This window comes from Sarcophilus harrisii, chromosome 2 (genome assembly GCF_902635505.1).
Source record: "Sarcophilus harrisii chromosome 2, mSarHar1.11, whole genome shotgun sequence".
Taxonomy (NCBI): domain Eukaryota; kingdom Metazoa; phylum Chordata; class Mammalia; order Dasyuromorphia; family Dasyuridae; genus Sarcophilus; species Sarcophilus harrisii.
Window position 1 is genome coordinate 52,918,849 of NC_045427.1, and position 16,850 is coordinate 52,935,698.

Consider the following 16,850-nt stretch of genomic DNA (forward strand, 5'->3'; position numbering starts at 1 on the left):
CTGATCACCAGCTGCTTCATTTCACCATTTAGGATCATGGTTTCCCTATTTGTGAAATGGTTTCCCAACATTCTAAAGTCTAACAATCTAGGAGCCCTATGTGCCTCAGAAGCTGAATACCACATTCAACATGTGGCGGCTTCATCCACAAAGGTACCATCAGTCTGGGGAACAGATGTCTGGTCAAGTGACTAGTCCGACTGCATCCAGATAGCACAGTCTGTTCCATTCCTGACCCTGAGAACATACACTCTGCCAGTGTCTCTGAAAACACAGACTGTCGCTGTTTGTGAATCTGCTGGTTCAAGCTCACTAAGATAATGGACCTTTGCTCTGACCTCTGGAAGATGTGAACCTAAATTCTAGAGAAACTCATAGATTTATAGACTAAAAGGATTGCAAATGACCTCATAGATCAATACATCCAATCCTCCATTTTAGAGAGCAGAAAACTGAGACTCAGAGAAAAAGTGATTTTACCCAATGTCAATATAAGGGACTACTTGAAATAATGGCAAAAGAACTTGGCTTGAACACGGTAAGACCTGACTTCTATTATTCCAGCTCTGTTACTCAGCAAAGTAAGGGACTTCCTCTCTTCAGAGCACTTCCCTTATCAGTAAAATAAAGTGGTTTCATTAGACATTCTCTGAAGTACTTTGTAATTCTAACATTTCATATTCCAAAGATCCCCCCAGATCTGCTATTTTTGTTCTAGATTCTGTTATTCTATTTTATAATCTAAAGCTCCCTCTAGCTCTACTATCTGTTTTAGATTCTGTGATTCTAGATTCTTTTTTTAATAATAGCTTTTGATTTTCAAAATACATGCAAAGATTGTTTTCAACATTCACCCTTGCAAAATCCTGTTTTCCAAGTTTTTCTCCCTCCATTTCCCTCACCCCCTCCCCTAGATAGCAAGCCAGACAATATAGGTTAAACATATGCACATCTATACATATTTCCAGGTTTATCATAGTGCACAAGAAAAATCAAAAAGAAAAAGAAAAGAAAGCAACTAAACAACAAAAAGATGCAAATACTATGTTGTGATCCACATTCAATCCCTACAATTTTCCTTCTGGATGGAGATGGCTCTCTCCATCACAAGTCCATTGAAATTGAGTTGGCTATTCTATATTTTAAAAAGATCCTTTGAGCTCTGATATCTCTTTTCTGGATTCCTTTTAACAATTTCTTTCAAATAATCCTTATAGTCTCATATTCTACAAGTCTATGATTCTTTTAATTAGTAAGTGGCAATACCAGAACTTGAATCTGGGTCCTCAGAAAAATATCAGGGTAACTTGGAGGAGAGAAGATTAAGGGATTATGTCTTGGGACATCTTGGTTTATGAAAAGAAGAATATTAGAAATCTGCATTAGTTGGTAGTATACAGGAAAGTCCATCTCCACTGACCTCTCCACCCCACACTGAGGGTGCTCTGAGAAGCTAGGAGAAGGAACAAGACAGGAGGAAAGGGGGGAGGGGGAGTGCGGAGAGAGAGAGAGACAGAGACAGAGGCACAGAGACAGACAGAGAGAGACAGAGAAAGAAAAAGAGAGAGAGAGAAAGAGAGAGAGAGAGAGAGAGAGAGAGAGAGAGAGAGAGAGAGAGAGAGAGAGAGAGAAGATGAAGAAGAAGAAAGGAGGAGGAGGAAAAAGAGGAGGAGGAGGAGGAGAGAGAGACAGAGAGAAAAAACAGAGAGACAGAAAAAGAGAGAGAGAGGAGAGGGAGGGAGAGAGGGAGGGAGAGACACACAAATACAGACAGGGTGGGGGGAGGTTGTGCGTTATTCTTGCCTGACCTGTGACACCAATAATCTTTCCGTCTTTCAGATAAGTCACTTGGAGATTTTGTACAATTAAAGTGCAGGAGAATGGCTGGTCCCCAGACACCCGGTGAGAATGGGTTGGGGGGGGGGGGGGTAATGAAGTCGAAAAGGGTGGGGGCTCCCAGCAGGGCAGGCCAGGGCAGGGGTTAGGGCTGGAGGCCAGGGAGGGAGAGGGCAGGCCAGGGGCTGCCGGGGAGGCTGATGGGGAAGAAAGGAATTTGGTTGAAATTGGAGCCAGAGGGAATGTGAGCGCCGCCGGGATCAGGCCGCTCCTCAGAGAGATTACTGGCATTCCTCCGGGTCCCAGCTCCCTCCCGGGGAGAGCAGCCCCAACAAATGGCAGGCCCGTCGCCCAGAACAGGGCAGAAGGTAGGGGAAGGTGGGGGCCCGGGGAACTGGGGGGGGTGGGGGGAGAGGGAGAGCTGATTTCCAGTCAGCAAGGCCGACACAAAGCCTTTTCCCCTTTGCCTTCGTGCTCACAGGATCCGGAGCTAAAAAAAAAAAAAAAGACCCCAGGGCTCAGCTAGCGCCCCTCCTCACTTTACCGATGAAAACCAGTAAGCCCTGCAAGGAGGAAAGCGCCCGGCCGGGGTCGCACAGGTAGCGAGTGAGTTGTGGGGGCTGGGGAAGGGGGCCGGCCCCCTCCTCAGCCCTGCCCCGGCCGGTGCGGATCACGCGGCTCCCCGAAACTTTCCTGTCTTGGCCTTGGGCGCTGACCTGGACTCTACAAGGCAGTGAGCTCCTTGAAGGAAGGGAGGGAGCCCAAGGACTAACAGGGACAGGGGGCGGCGAGCACATCCCTGATTCAGCCATCCTTCCCCCGCGGGCTCTCCCAGGGGCAGGCTCTCTGCCGGGCTCAGCACCCCCGACTAGTGAGGATCATCTCTCCGAAGACCTTCGAAAGCTATTCCCCACCACCACCACCACCACACACACACACACACACACACACACACACACACACATACACATGCTCCAGCCTCCCGAGCATCCTTCCCCTCTGGGTTCTCTGAAGTCCCAGCAGATTGGCCACGGGGTCCACCTTCCCCCGGGGCTGTACATCATGCCCAGAATGTACTCCCTTCTTCCCGGCATCTCTCAGAACCCCCGGTTCATCCAAGGCTGGAGGAGGACGTTCTATGTGAGGCTTTAAAAAAAACAAATACTAGAGATCATTGTGTGCTCCTGGCAACCCTGGAAGAAGGGGGACATTAACTCAGACTCTTCCAGGGTCACACAGCTAAGTAGCTGAGGCTGGGTGGAGCTCAGGCTTTCCTCAGGCCAAGTCTAACACTGGGTGGCTGCCCCATTGCCTCACCTGGGGCCTTTCTTGGGGCTCCTGGTTGCTAGCCCCTCTCCCTACAAATGTAAATACTTTAGACTCTAACTAGGCTATAAATTTCATTTTTCTTCATTTTTTTCCCTCTCTTTCTCTTCCTTTCTTCCTTCCTCCCTTCCTTCTTTCCATCCCTTCCTTCCTTCCTTCCTTCCTTCCTTCCTTCCTTCCTTCCTTCCTTTTCTTTCTTCTTTCTCTTTCTTTTCCATTCTTTCTTACTTTTTTCTTTCTCTCCCTCTTATTCTATCTCCACCTTCCTTCCTTTTTTCCTTTTCTTTCTCTTTTTTTCCCATCCTTCCTTTCTCCCTTTTATTTCCTTCCTTCATTTCTTGTCCCTCCTCCCTTTCTGTCTCCTTTTTACCTTCTTTCCTTCTTCCTTCCCTTCCTTTTTTCCTTCTCTTCTTTCTTCCCTTCTTTCCCTCCCTCCCTTCCTTCTTTCCTTCCTTCCTCCCTTCCTTTTCTTTCCTTCCTTTCTTCCTTTTCTTTCCTTCCTTCATTTCTTTGTCCCCCCTCCCTTTCTGTCTCCTTTTTACCTTACTTCCTTTCTCCCTTCCTTCCTTCTTTCCTTTTCTTTTCTTTTTCCTTCTTTGTCTTTCTTTTCTATCTTCCTTTCTTTTTTCTTTTTTTCTCCCCCTCTATCTCCCTCTTTCTCTCTTCCTTCCTTCCTTCCTTCCTACCCTCCTTCCCTTCCTCCCTCCCTTCTTCCTTCCTTCCTTCCCTCTCTCCCTCCCTCCCTCCTTCCTTCCTTCCTTCATTTTTCCAGCATCAAGCACATTGACTGGTATATAGTTGGCACATTTGAAATACTTCTTCTGATCAACTGATTGAGTGAAATTTTTGTTGACTGACTTAAAAGAAAGCACATCCTGAACTATCTGGAGCTCAGAACAGAAAGATGAAGAATAAAAGTGCTGCATCTTCACCACCTTCATTGTACAAAAAAGTGGTTCCAACTGTGATCACAGCAGGGCAGCAAAATAGCACAGTAGACAGAGCACCAGCCCTAGTATTGGAAGAGCTGAATTCAAATTTTGTTTTAGACAGCTATTGGCTATGTGATTCTGGGCAAGGCACTTAACCCTGTCAGCCTCAGTTTCCTCATCTATCAAATGACGCAAAGGAAATGGAAAACCACATCAGTATTTTTGCTAAGAAAACCCTAAGCAGGATCATGAAGAATCAGACATGCCTGAAAAATGACTAAACAACAACAAATGATCACAGAACAAGTCTCTGGTGGCAGAATCCCTCTCTCCTCAGAAGTTGAATACTATAGTAATAATAGCTTAATTTAATTCAAAAAATATTTAAATACCTACTATGTGCAAAGCATTCTGCTAGGTGCTATCTGATATTTACTTAGTGTTTTCTTAATAGGAAGTACTTTGGCTACATTATTCCATTTAATACAACAATTCGGTGAGTAAATAATATAAGTAATATTTACAGATAAAGAAACTAAGGCTACAAATTAAATTATTAATTCTCTAAATCCAGTGATCGTTGTTATTTTTCTATACAACACAGCCATGGCAACACTGGATCTCATGATTCATCTAACCAAGGGGTTCTTAATCCGAAGTCTACCCAAAAAGGTATATAGATAGATTTCAAGGAATCATCAATTCAGACAAGGAAAATAAATTTTTACTCACCTCTAGCTGAAGTCTAGCATTTCCTCCCATTATAATTTTTTGGGGGAAATCATTATTTTTAAAAGAGTTCATATTTAAAAAAAAAAAGTTAAGCTATCCCTGATCTGGTCCAACTTTCTCTTTTTACAGAGAAGGAAACTGAGGACCCAAAAAGAAGAAGTGACTTTGTCCATGATCACTGGTAAGCTTGGAGCTGGGCTATGGGGAAAGATAATGGTTCCACTGAGACACACCCCACCTAGGGTCTCATTAGGATGTACATGGGGGCGATGCTCAGCCTTCCTTCCAGAACTGGGACAAAGCACTCTAGGCAAGGTAGCAAAATTTCTTCCACTTTCTATTATTTCCCCTCAAACGCTTTGAGCCTTCACTGAAACATATGTGACAACTCATTACAAACAAATCTCTAGGCCCCAGAGAAGAGGGAGTTTTCTGGCAATGAAAATACATGCATTTTTCAAAAGGAATATTACAAAACATCCCATCTCTGTCACCCCCTCCCTCCTTTACCCTTTTCCATATGTTTGCCCTGACCCAAATGTCTCCTTTGAATGCCCCTAGAATCGGCTCTGTTCTCAGCTGCTCCTTGGCTTGCCGTGTGAAATCCCAGCTCACGCTGACTCAGGACCTTCCTCTGAACTGCCTGCCCCCTGTTGCAATCTTGAACATATGCAAAAAGCATCCCTATGCCCATGCATGGAATCTGTTCATTTTTTGCTTACTGGGGAAACTGAGGTACAGAGAGATTGTGTGACTTCCCCAAAAATCACAACACTAGTAGAACAAAACAAAACAAAACAAAACAAAAAAAAACCTGAATTTTCATTCCATAGAATCAGAAGAGGATTTAAAGCTTCAGGGTTCTAAGAAATCACCAGTTTAATCCCCTTGTTGCACAGATTAAATAGTTAGTCTCTGAAAAGATCATCCAGTGGAGAAGTGGTAGAATTGAGTCTGAACCGTGATTCTCTGAATGTAGACATGGAAATCTTCCCAGTCTCCCTCGTTTTAGCCTGGCTTCCCTATGTGAACTATCTTCCCCTTTTGCTACCTTTTCCTTTTTCTGGAAATTACCAAGTTTTAAAGAGAAGCATTTTACTGATTCCTCCCTCAGCTCCTCCTTGTCCATAAACCTTCCACTTCTTCTTTCCTCTCATAATTCCCAAAGTAGGATTTTTTTTTCCTTGAGGGACACTGTGTCTACAGGGTTCCTGGCCTGACTGTCTCTGTGGTTGGGTGTTTGGAATTATTTTCTCCCCCCTTCCCTTTCCCAGCTCTGACTGCCTCCGGCAGCTGGGCTGTCCAGATGTACACTGCCCAGACCAGAAATCTGAGCCAAGGGCTTTTCCCAAAGTAATTCGAGGATTTCATCTGAGCAGACGGCAAATGCTCTAGCAAAGGGCACCGATGGAGAGCGGCATGAGCTAAACGCACCTCCTTCTGCAAAAAAATAACCAAATCAAAAACCATAGTAGGGGACAAGCTATCCCTCTGCAGCTGGGAAAAAAAGTGAGATGTCACTTACCGCCTGGGTTCATAGACACTCCCAAGACACGTGAGTTGAGATTGACACATCTGAAATGGCTCACTTTATATAAGAATAACATTGATGATGTGAGACAATGGCAGAGAACCTTGGAGTCGGAAGTCTCGAGTTCAAATCCTGCCACAGATGCTTATTATCTTTGTGGTCTTACTACACTCTTTCCAGGTCTTAGTCTCCTCAGCTGTAAAATGGGAATAATAATAGCCTCTTCCTCATGGATTGATATAAGAATCAAATGAGATTCCCAGAAATTAAGAAAACTGGGAACATAAAGGAAAAGAGTTTTTTACAACTGATGAAGTAGATTTAAGTTCTACGTTAGCCTATCTTGAAATCCTCATGTGAATTTATTGCTGAGTCAAAAGGGGAGGCCTAGCTGATATGAATCTATATAAATCTATTATTTAAGATGTTAGGAATCAAGAAATACAAATATACTATTTATTAGTAATATCTTTCCATTTTTCTGTCTGTTCTATCTATCTATCTATCTCTTTCTGTCCATCTATCTATTAGTCTATCTATTTATCTGATTGGTTGTCTATCTACTTTTTGTCCACCTATTTATCTCTGTCAGTCTATCTATTCATGTCCATCTGTCTATTCATCTATCTACCCTTCCATCTATTTATCTATTTTCCTATTTATCCTTCTATCTGTCTGTATATCTACGTATCTATTTATTTCTGTCCATCTGTTTATATCTATCTATCTATCCATCTGTCTATCATTCCATCTATTTATCTCTCTACCTATCCATGCATCTATGTATCTATTTTCTATCTCTCTGTCTCTGTCCATCTGCCTGTCTATCTTGCCTGCAATTTAAGACCAGTGACCTTGAAATCAGGAGTTCAGACCTTGTTGGAGAACGGGTAGCATGCCAGTATTAGCCTATAAAATAAAAGGACCTATTTGGCTCTAGTGGAAAGGTATTGGGGCTGGGTAGAGTATTTGTGGAGTCTCGGGGCTGTCCCTAAAACTTTCAGACAGAAGTATCTTTCCCAAGGGGCTCCAGAAGAGAACTGGAATCTTCTTTCACAGCAGATCTGCTACACATCTCTTGCTTATTGTTTAAACTTTTATACAAGGAGGAGGGGTTGGAAAGAAAGAGAGAGGGAGCAAATTCAAGCAAAGAGAGACTGAACAAGAAGGAAAGGCCGCCAAAACAAGCAAAAAAGCTTTCCAAATCCTCTTTTCTGTAACAGAGGGCAAGAGCAAAGAGGGCTGGTCTTGTAAATGTTTTGAATTTCAAAAACAGGAGAGGAGAGCCAGACTGATGGGCTAACGGGGACAAAGGGCGCCCTTCTCTAAGTGGGGCTCCAAGGAACTTAGGCCAGTGGCCTAAGTCTGGACCCCTCAAGCACCTGCAGAAGTGAGCAGAATCTCCCCTCTGCTCCTTACTATTTGGATTGTTTGGGCAGATCTCTTTTCTACAGCTCTCAATGTCTTCATCTGTAAAATAAAGGAGTTGGACTGGACCTCAGCTTCTGAAACCATGGCTCGTGATCCCATATAAGATCTCACAATTAAATATAGGAGTCAGAAAATTATGACATTATCAATAAATGTTTGATTTGTATATCTATAAACCTGGGTCATGTAAAAATTTCTTGGGTGAAAAGGAGAAAAAGTTTAAGAAGTCCTGAACTAGATGACCTTTCCAGCTCCGGGTCCTATCTGTGATTCTAGCTCAAAGAAAAATCATATGCTACAGTGGTAAGAACCTTGGAATCCAAGTACTGCTATTTTCTACCAATCTAATCCTGGGCAAGTTGCGTAAGAACTAGGTGGCTCAGTGGATAGAGAGCTAGAGCTGGAGTCAGGAATACTGAAGTTCAGATGTGACCTTAGATACGTATTATCTGTAACCCCTGCTTGCCTTAGTTCCTCATCCATAAAATGGGGACACACTAGAGAAGAAAGTGACAAACCATTCCAGTATCTTTGCTAAGAAAACCACATGGACAAAATCCATGAGGGCACATAGAGTCATTCAAACAATTGAGGCTTCAGCTGCTTCATCTGTAAAAGCAGGGAGCTTGTTGGTAGATGATATGGCTTCTGGAGAAACTGCTTTAGGAGAGAACAATGCAATAAGTATGGAGGCAATCAGATACATCTTGACCATCATCCTCATACTGCCTACAATGTGTCAGACACATGCTAAGTGCTTTACAATGATCTCATTGGGTCCTCACAAGCACTCCAGGAGCAGGTGTAATTGTTATCTATTTTACATGGAATGCCTAAAAGGTTTTGGATGGTCAGCTGGTCCTGGCTTCTAGCTTTCACTGCAGCAGATTGGTCAGCAAAGATAATATGGATTGGGGGCAGCAGGATGGCACAGTGGATAGAGTGCCCAGTCTGGCAACTGCAAAGGCTTGTTTTTCTCAATTCAAATCTGACCGTAGACTCTTACTAGCTGTGTGACTCTGGACAAGTCATTTAATCCTATTTTCCTCAGTAACTCATTTGTCAAATAAGCTGAGGTAGGGGGGGAAATGGCAAACCATTCCAGTATCTTTGCCAAGAAAATCCCTAATGGGCTCATAAAGAGTAAAACATAAGTGGAACAGCTGAACAACAACAACAAAAGGGTTCAGGCCATTCAGGATGTGTGATATGGTGGATTTGGAAAGCAGAGAACCTGGATTTGAATCCTGATTTCCTAGCTAGGTTACATCCTTTCTGGAATTCAGTTTCCCTATCTATAAAATGAGAATAATAATAGTTTTCAAGCTTATATATAAAGAATTTTAAAATTATATACATATATATGTGTATTTGTATATATTACACATATATCTAAATATACATGCATATGTATGTATATATATATGTGTGTGTGTGTGTGCATGTGTGAGTGTGTGTATATATATATATATATATATATATATATATATATATAGTACTTTATCTTTATTTTGCAGATGAAAAAATCAAGGCCAGAGTAGTTAAGTGATTTGCTCAAAGTCACACAAGTAGGAAGTGACAGATTTGAATTTGAAATCTGAACTCATCTCTAGGGACTAGACACTAAGATTTAAATTCTTTTTTCCCCCTCTCAATAGAATCTTATTTTTTCAAATCCATGTAAAGTTAGTTTTCAACATTCATTTTTGTAAAACTTTGTGTTCCAAATTTTTCTCCTGCTCTCTCCCTCTTCCCCCGCCCCTAGATGGCAAGTAATCCAATATAGTTTAAACATATTCTTCTCAACATATTTCCACATTTATCACACTACACAAGAAAAATCTTTAAGCACTTGAAACTCAAAGAGATTGTCCTAAGGTGTCTGTCCCTGGCAGGATTGCCCACACTGATAAAAACATAGGTCCCTGGAGTTTTACATATTCTTCATTATTACCTAAATTGGTAACTCTAAAATTGGCATTCTTTCTACTGATGGCCATCCAAAGACTCTGAGCATCACAAGACAAAGAGATATCACTCTCGTTTTGGCAAAATCCCTCAAGTCTGAGAAAAGGCAGTTCACTCTTAGGGAGATGAAGCCACATTGACTCAAGATCAACTCTTTAAGGCTAACATTTAAGGCTTGGCCTGGTCTGGTTCCAAACCCCTGCCCCTGCTCCACTCAGATCAGCCTCCTCCTCCTCTTCTCCAAATTCACATCGAACATTCTGAACACAAAAAATGTTCTTGCTGTTTTTGCCCCATTTGCAATGTTCCCTCCCCTCTCAGTTTACTTTATCCTAGCTTTCCAGATGAAAACAGAGTATTAGCCCCTCGATGAAACCTCCACAGAATCACTGAGTTTAGAGCTGGAAGCTGCTTAGAGAACATTTGCTCCTAATCCCTATTTTTACAGATAAGGAAGTTGAAGCTCACAAATGAAGTGATCTGCCCAAAATCACAAAGGTAAGAAACAGCAGAGTGGGTTTCTGAAACCAAGGTGCCCTTACTGTGAATCTAGTGTTCATTCCATTAAGCTCTATGGCTCCCTCACCCCATTCCTCCAAGCTCCTAACCCCCAGAGAGCATCCTTTAAATTTTCTGCACCACTCACTTGGCCTTTCTTTAGTGCTTTGTATTGCCCATTAATTTTTCATGCATTGGTTTTGCCTTCCCAACTAAAAGTGGTAATCCCTTGAGGGAAGGCAATGTAAAGACGGTTAAGTCTTTCTGGGAGCTTCAACCCAGGAGCTCAATGAATATTTGTTGATTGATTGGGTGATATCAAATCCCTCATCCTAGAGCTATTCTTCTATAAGCTGTCTTCCAAGGTAGCCCAAGAAACATTCACTAAGGAAAAACAAATGAGGGAACTGGTGTGAGTGGAGAGGGGGGAACCTAAGGGTCAATGGGAAATCAATATTTAGGGTAGATAGAATGCTCAGACTCAGGTGACAATTCCTAGGAGAATGATCACAGATTTAAGACCCATTTGTGCTCAAGTGTAAATGAGTAAAGAATTCCAGAAACGCAGTAACACAGAGAGTCAACTTTGATTGTTTGTCGTGGCCCTGAACTTCAGTGACTTCAGAGGATAAAGGGAGACTGATGACTTTGCCTAGCTCTGTAACACTTATGTACAATTCAAAATATCCCTTTGTGCTGTCATTGGAACTCTTTGAGAACAAAGGATGGACAATAACAGCAACAAATGATCAGGGTCAAATCTCTTCCTTAGGGAGGAAAGACAGAAACCTCCAAGGGCCTGATGGCGAAAGAGTGGGAAGTCAAGAGATGGGATTACTGGATATACCAAAGGCAGCTCCCAGAGGCTTGGAACTTTGCCAAGGACTGGTACCCAACGGGGTCTTCATCCTCCTGCTTCTGTTCTCCAGTATCTCCACTTCCAACGCAACCATCCCTTGTACAGGATCCTCATCACCCTGGCCTAAACTGTTGCAATAGTCTGATAAGAGTGCATTTTATCCCTTTTCTTCAACCCATCTTTCAAGCCCTCACTTCAAACTCAGCTACTATGGTGTATTGTACTGCTACCTCCTACCTACATCTAGAATTCTTAACTTTGTTGCCATAGAGACAAGCATTATTACTTTACTTGGCCCTCAGGGGGGATGAAGGGCTAAGAGCTATAAAGTCTGTCCCATCCCCACATCCTACAAACGTTCAATTTTCATGTTCTTCTTAGGAACTTTAGAGATTCCCTATTGGTGTAAACTCGGACTTGGGCATTCAAGGTCCTCCACAAGGGTACTGAAAGTTATCTGTTCGTCCTTCTTTATGCTGCCTTCCCTTAAGGCACATGGGGTCCTGGTCAGAGCTACAGCCACCATCCTTTAATCCTGTTCTGCCTTCCTATCTGGGCTTTGATCCCCTATCCCCATATCTGGCCTGGAATGAACTACATCTTTTTTTTCTTTTTTCAACAGTATTTTAGTTTTCCAAATAAATGTTAAAGATAGTTTTCCATATTCATTTTTGTAGAACATTATGTGCCAAATTTTTCTCCTTCCCTCCTTTACCTCCCCACTCTGATATAGGTTAAATATGTGCCATGAATGCTCCCCATGCTGTCTAATAAAGTCTCTTCCTTCCTTCAAGATCCAAATAAAATTCTACCCTCTCCATGAAACCTCTCCTGACCTTGGTCCACATGGGGAAAGGAGGTCTTGCTCCCTACTTCTCTCATAGCCCTTTGTCTGGATTTCTCCCTTGACCCTTGACCCTCAATCCTTCCTTGTACAATATTTATTTATTTAATTGTTCTCTTCAAATTATTTGAGTGCAAAGAATGTGGATTTATCTTTGCATCCCCAACACCAAGCCCAGGTCCTTGTTTACAGCAGATGCTTAATAAATGTATTTAGGCTGACCTGAGTTGTAAGAGGAGGATGACAGGAACCCTTCCTTCTAGTGGCATTTCAAAGTGCTTAGTGCTAGTGTGAAATCAATCACCTTATATATACATATATGTGTATGTGTGTGTTTGTGTGTGTGTGTGTATATATATATATATATATATATATATATATTCAATAGTCTTTTTTCCAATTATATGTCCAAGTCACTCTATATTATGTCACAACCTAGAATATTAGCACAGAAACAAAAACAATGAAGCTTTTCAAAGGGAAAAAAAGCTTTTCTTCAGGTTGAGCTGTTTTCAAGGGCCAGGAAGCAGAATAATAGCAATAGCTGAAAATAAAAATGAATGTTGTAATAACAACAAAAGCAAATTCACATTTGTGCGGTATTTAAAGAGTTATCAAGGATGCTCAATCAGGAAACAGATGGCCTGTTCCTCAAGAAGCAAGACTAGATTGGAGATCAGAGGACCAGGGTCTGGATATAACCCCTGACCTTAGCTGAAGCTACCTTCTTTCTCTGAAGTTATTCCCTCCTTTATAAAAAGAAGGGAGTCCCTCCTAATATCAAAACCTATGAAATGATCTTAGATGAGCCCCAGATCTCACTTTCCCAAGCTATAAAATGGAGGCTCAGGACTACGTGGGCCTATCTGAGAACGGGACAATGGAGCAAATGATTTAAGGAATAAATGTAAGCAAGTTACTCATCGAAGTAATTGCTGATTGCTGCTGTTATTTCTGTTAATGGAATATGAAGGAACTAAAAATAGCATCATACAACAGCATAACAGCATCATACTATTTTTACACGATAGTGAAAAAAAAAATAAAAACAGAGCCTAAGTTCTCAGAATCACAGCATCTCAAAAGGGAGCTTCAGAAACTATTTAATCCAATCCTGACCTAGATGGGTATTAGCTACTATGGCATCCCTGCCCCTGAGGAGCATCCCTGCCCCTGGAGAGTCATCCTCCAGTGTGTCCTAGAAAAATTCCAGGGAGGAAACACCCATGATACCCCAGCCCATTGCACTTTGGGAGAGCCATAAATTGAGATTCTCTTTCCAAATTTAGTGATTCTTGTAGCTGGAAAAGATACCACTTTCTTGAAATGGGTACAGGGAATGTGAAAGACCTTTATCCCTCTTTTCCCCAAAGTCTCTCCAGCTCTGCCACTAACATACAATGAAATTCTGGCAAGTCCCCTCCCTCTTGGCTTGAGTTACCTTCTCTGAAAAGTGAACAAGCAGACATTTTTTTAAGTCCCGGCTATCTAGCCATATTTGGTGCTCCTGCCTCATCTCTGTGATTAACAATTGGACAGAAGTGGAAAGAAATCTTTCTATTCTTGATCTCAGCTACTCACAAAGGACTAGTCACTTTTCTTCTCTGCATTCCAATTCCCTCATTTTCTTTTTTAAATTTGGGAGTGGGAGAGGCGGAGGAGGAGGAGGAGGAGGAGGAAGAGGAGGAGGTCTAGGGATAAAGTAGCCCCCCCCCCCAAGGGTCATTGAAGCATTTTAAAAAATTCTTATTGTTCAATCATGTTCCACTCTTTGTGACCCTATTTTGGGTTTTCTTGGCAAAGATACTGGTTTGCCATTTCCTTCTCTGACTCATTTTATAGATGAGAAAATTGAGGCAAACATGATTAAGTGGGCTTGCCCAAGGTCACAGCTAGTCAGTACAGAAGGTTATATTTGAACTCAAGAGCAGGAGTCTTCCTGACTCCAGGCCTGAGACTCGATCCACTATGGTACCACCTAGCTATCCTCTTTAAAAAAATACACAGAAATAAACAGAAGGAAGAACAGAAAGAACTACAGACAAGAAGAATAGTTCTGAAAATTGCCCACTGAATTTATCTACATTTTCAAAAGAAATGCAATAGAGATTTACGGTTTAATGTCCAAACCTATTTTTCCATTCTACTATATGGGACATGCTAGTGTGACTTGGTGTCTTTTAAGTTCAGAATAAAAAAATTATAAAAGTATAAAGAGATAGCACGTGAAAACTGCAATAAACTAAAGGAGAGGGTTGTTTTAGATGCATCTTTCTAACATCTTCCTGCTCTCAAACTCTGGGTCTAACTGCACCTTTCTCTGACACTATGACCCTATTCACAAAACTTGTGGCATACCTATGAGGGACCAGCCCACATGCCCACAGGGAGATCATGAACATCTCCAGCCTCTTTGGTGTCAGGAAGCTCTAGAGTGAATATACTGGCCAAGCCAAGACTCTCAGACAGAGACAAGGAGATTATCAGCTTCCACTCTGACCAAGGAAAAGATGGAACTATCTCCCCACCCCCAATCCAATATTGCCAGGGAAAGGACACATTGTCTAGAGTCGGAACTTCCAGACAATATAAACCAAGTCTAGTTCTTGTTTATAAGCTTAAAATTCCACCCCAGTGTAGATTAACATAATGCAGGGTCCACTTGGAATGCAAACAGTAGAAAGGCTCTAAGAAGACGGGAGCTGAATCAGAGCAGAAAGGCAGGGATTTTGACGGTCAAAGAGTCCAAGCCCAGATAAAGACACTGAGGCCAGAGAGGGATGATTAGATATGCAGTGGATTGAGCAATGGATCTAGAAATGGGAAAACCTGAGTTGAATCCAAATTCAGATACTGGCTAGATAATGATTTAATCCATGGGTTTCAGTTTTTCTATCTATAAAATGGGGATAATAATCCAGGATTGTTGTGAGGATCAAATGAGATAATTACGAAGTGTTTGGCTCACAGTAAGTGCTATATACATACATACATATATATATGTATATATACACACACACACACACACACACACACACATATACATATATATGTGTGTTCATATACATATATAGATATGCATGTAGATGTATATATGTATGTGTATACATATATGTGTGTGTTATTACTATTACTATTAAACAATTTCCTCATTGTTGTATTCATCCTTTGTTTTCAAACAGGAGCTGCTTCGTTAGCAGCCTCAGCCACAGAAGACTTAGAAAAGAAAGTTCTTCATAGTAAAGTCATTGTTATTTTGAAGTGGTTCTGCATCAGAAATGGGAATGGTTTTAAATGTGGGGAAAACTTGAAAGAAAGTATTTTTACTCTCTTTGTTGCCTAAGGACCCTTCTCTGCACCCTAAGGACCAAGGATCTGTCTGATTTCCAGTTGGAAACTTTTTACATGTGATATCTCCCCTACTGGGATAGGAGATAGGGAGAGAAACATTTATTAAGCAATTACTGTATTCTATACAAAAATTATTTCATTTCATCCTCACAACAATCCAGGAAGGTAGGTGCTATTATTACCTCCAGTTTACAGATGAGAAAACTCAGGAAGATAGAGGTTAAATGTCTGGCCCAAGGTGGCAGAGCTGATAAGTAGCTAAGGCAGGATTTGAACTCATGTCTTCTGACTCTAGCTCCCATGTTCTATCTGTTGCACCATGTGAACTTCCGAGAGCAGAGACAGTTTTACTCTTTGATTTATCTTTACTGCTTTGCACATAGTAAGCACTTAATAAATGCTCGTTCATTCATATTCATTCATTTTCCACTGCAGTACATTATCCTCCAATAATCCCCAAGAATTCTATGATTTTTCTTATTGTTCTATTGGGTTTTTTTCAGGTTATACATGTACACTAATTTTATACACATTTTTTATGAATCATATTAGAAGAGAAAAATCAAAATAAAAGGGGAAAAACCATGAAAGGGAAAACATATATGATCTTTTAAGACACAATAGGCCAGCATCTTCCTCTCACCTCTCCAGACCTGGTCACTACCCTCCCAAGCCCCACTTTCGAGCTCTTTTTTAGGTATCGTCTGCCCTCATTCAAATGTAAGCAGGGAAGAAACTATACTTTATTTTGACTTATGTCTGTATCACCTGCATTCAGTAGTTTGGGATACAGTAAGGGCTTAATCAATGCTTATTGACTTGACTGAATCTTCCTCCCCCTTTTTACTGGGGAGCACCATGTTGGGGATGTCAACCTGAGCAAACATCTGGGACATCTGGGCTCTACATCCATTTCTGCTTCTGATCCGCTGTGTGATCTGGGACAAGCCACTTTTTTGCTCTGAAGCCTCAGTTGCCTCAATTGTGATATGAAGGGTGGTGGGCTAGACCCCCCAGTTCTAGAGTTTTGTGCTCTAGTATTCTCTATGTTCTGGTTCCAGTTCGGATATTAGTATTCCAGAGCCTGATTAGAGTTTACTGTGACCTTTGACATCCTCTCTCCACCCGGCCCCAGTTAATAGCTTATTGTCAATCTCTGCCCCCCCCAACCTTAGCAGAGCTGGGGGGCTCTGGGGAATGGCTTCTCCCTGGCACTAATCATGGTTTACTCCTCCGCGTAAGGACGGGCTGCCAGGAGGAAAGGCCACAGAAATCAGGGAGGCGAGAAGAGTCCTCCCTTTCCCTCTCTTCCCCTCCCCTTCCTCCACTCTCTTCTTCTCCCCTCCCTTCCCCCCAATTCTGCAGGCTACCCAGCAGGCTGGGGCTGCAAAGAGGGAGCCCCAGCAGAAATTCCCTGCAGATGCGTGAAGTCCCTGTCCACATTCCTGCGAAGGTAATGCAAGGCTAGTGGTCGACAGGAAGACAATCTAAGGGCTAGGGAGCCTCTCCTCTGCCAGATGTGCATTAATAAGGCAGCTGCCC

The 16,850-nt window shown here is 42.1% G+C and overlaps 1 protein-coding gene and 1 long non-coding RNA gene across 4 annotated transcripts in view; one reads left to right on the forward strand and one right to left on the reverse strand.

Annotated features, from left to right (window-relative positions):
* GSE1 (Gse1 coiled-coil protein) overlaps nt 1-16,850 on the reverse strand; it is a 770,474-nt gene that overhangs the window by 672,271 nt on the left and 81,353 nt on the right. The gene's annotated exons all lie outside the window — the stretch shown is intronic.
* Nucleotides 1,993-11,173, forward strand: LOC116422050. The gene is made up of 3 exons (XR_004232644.1): nt 1,993-2,204; nt 4,956-5,007; nt 11,027-11,173. It is a non-coding gene; the product is annotated as an uncharacterized LOC116422050 (long non-coding RNA).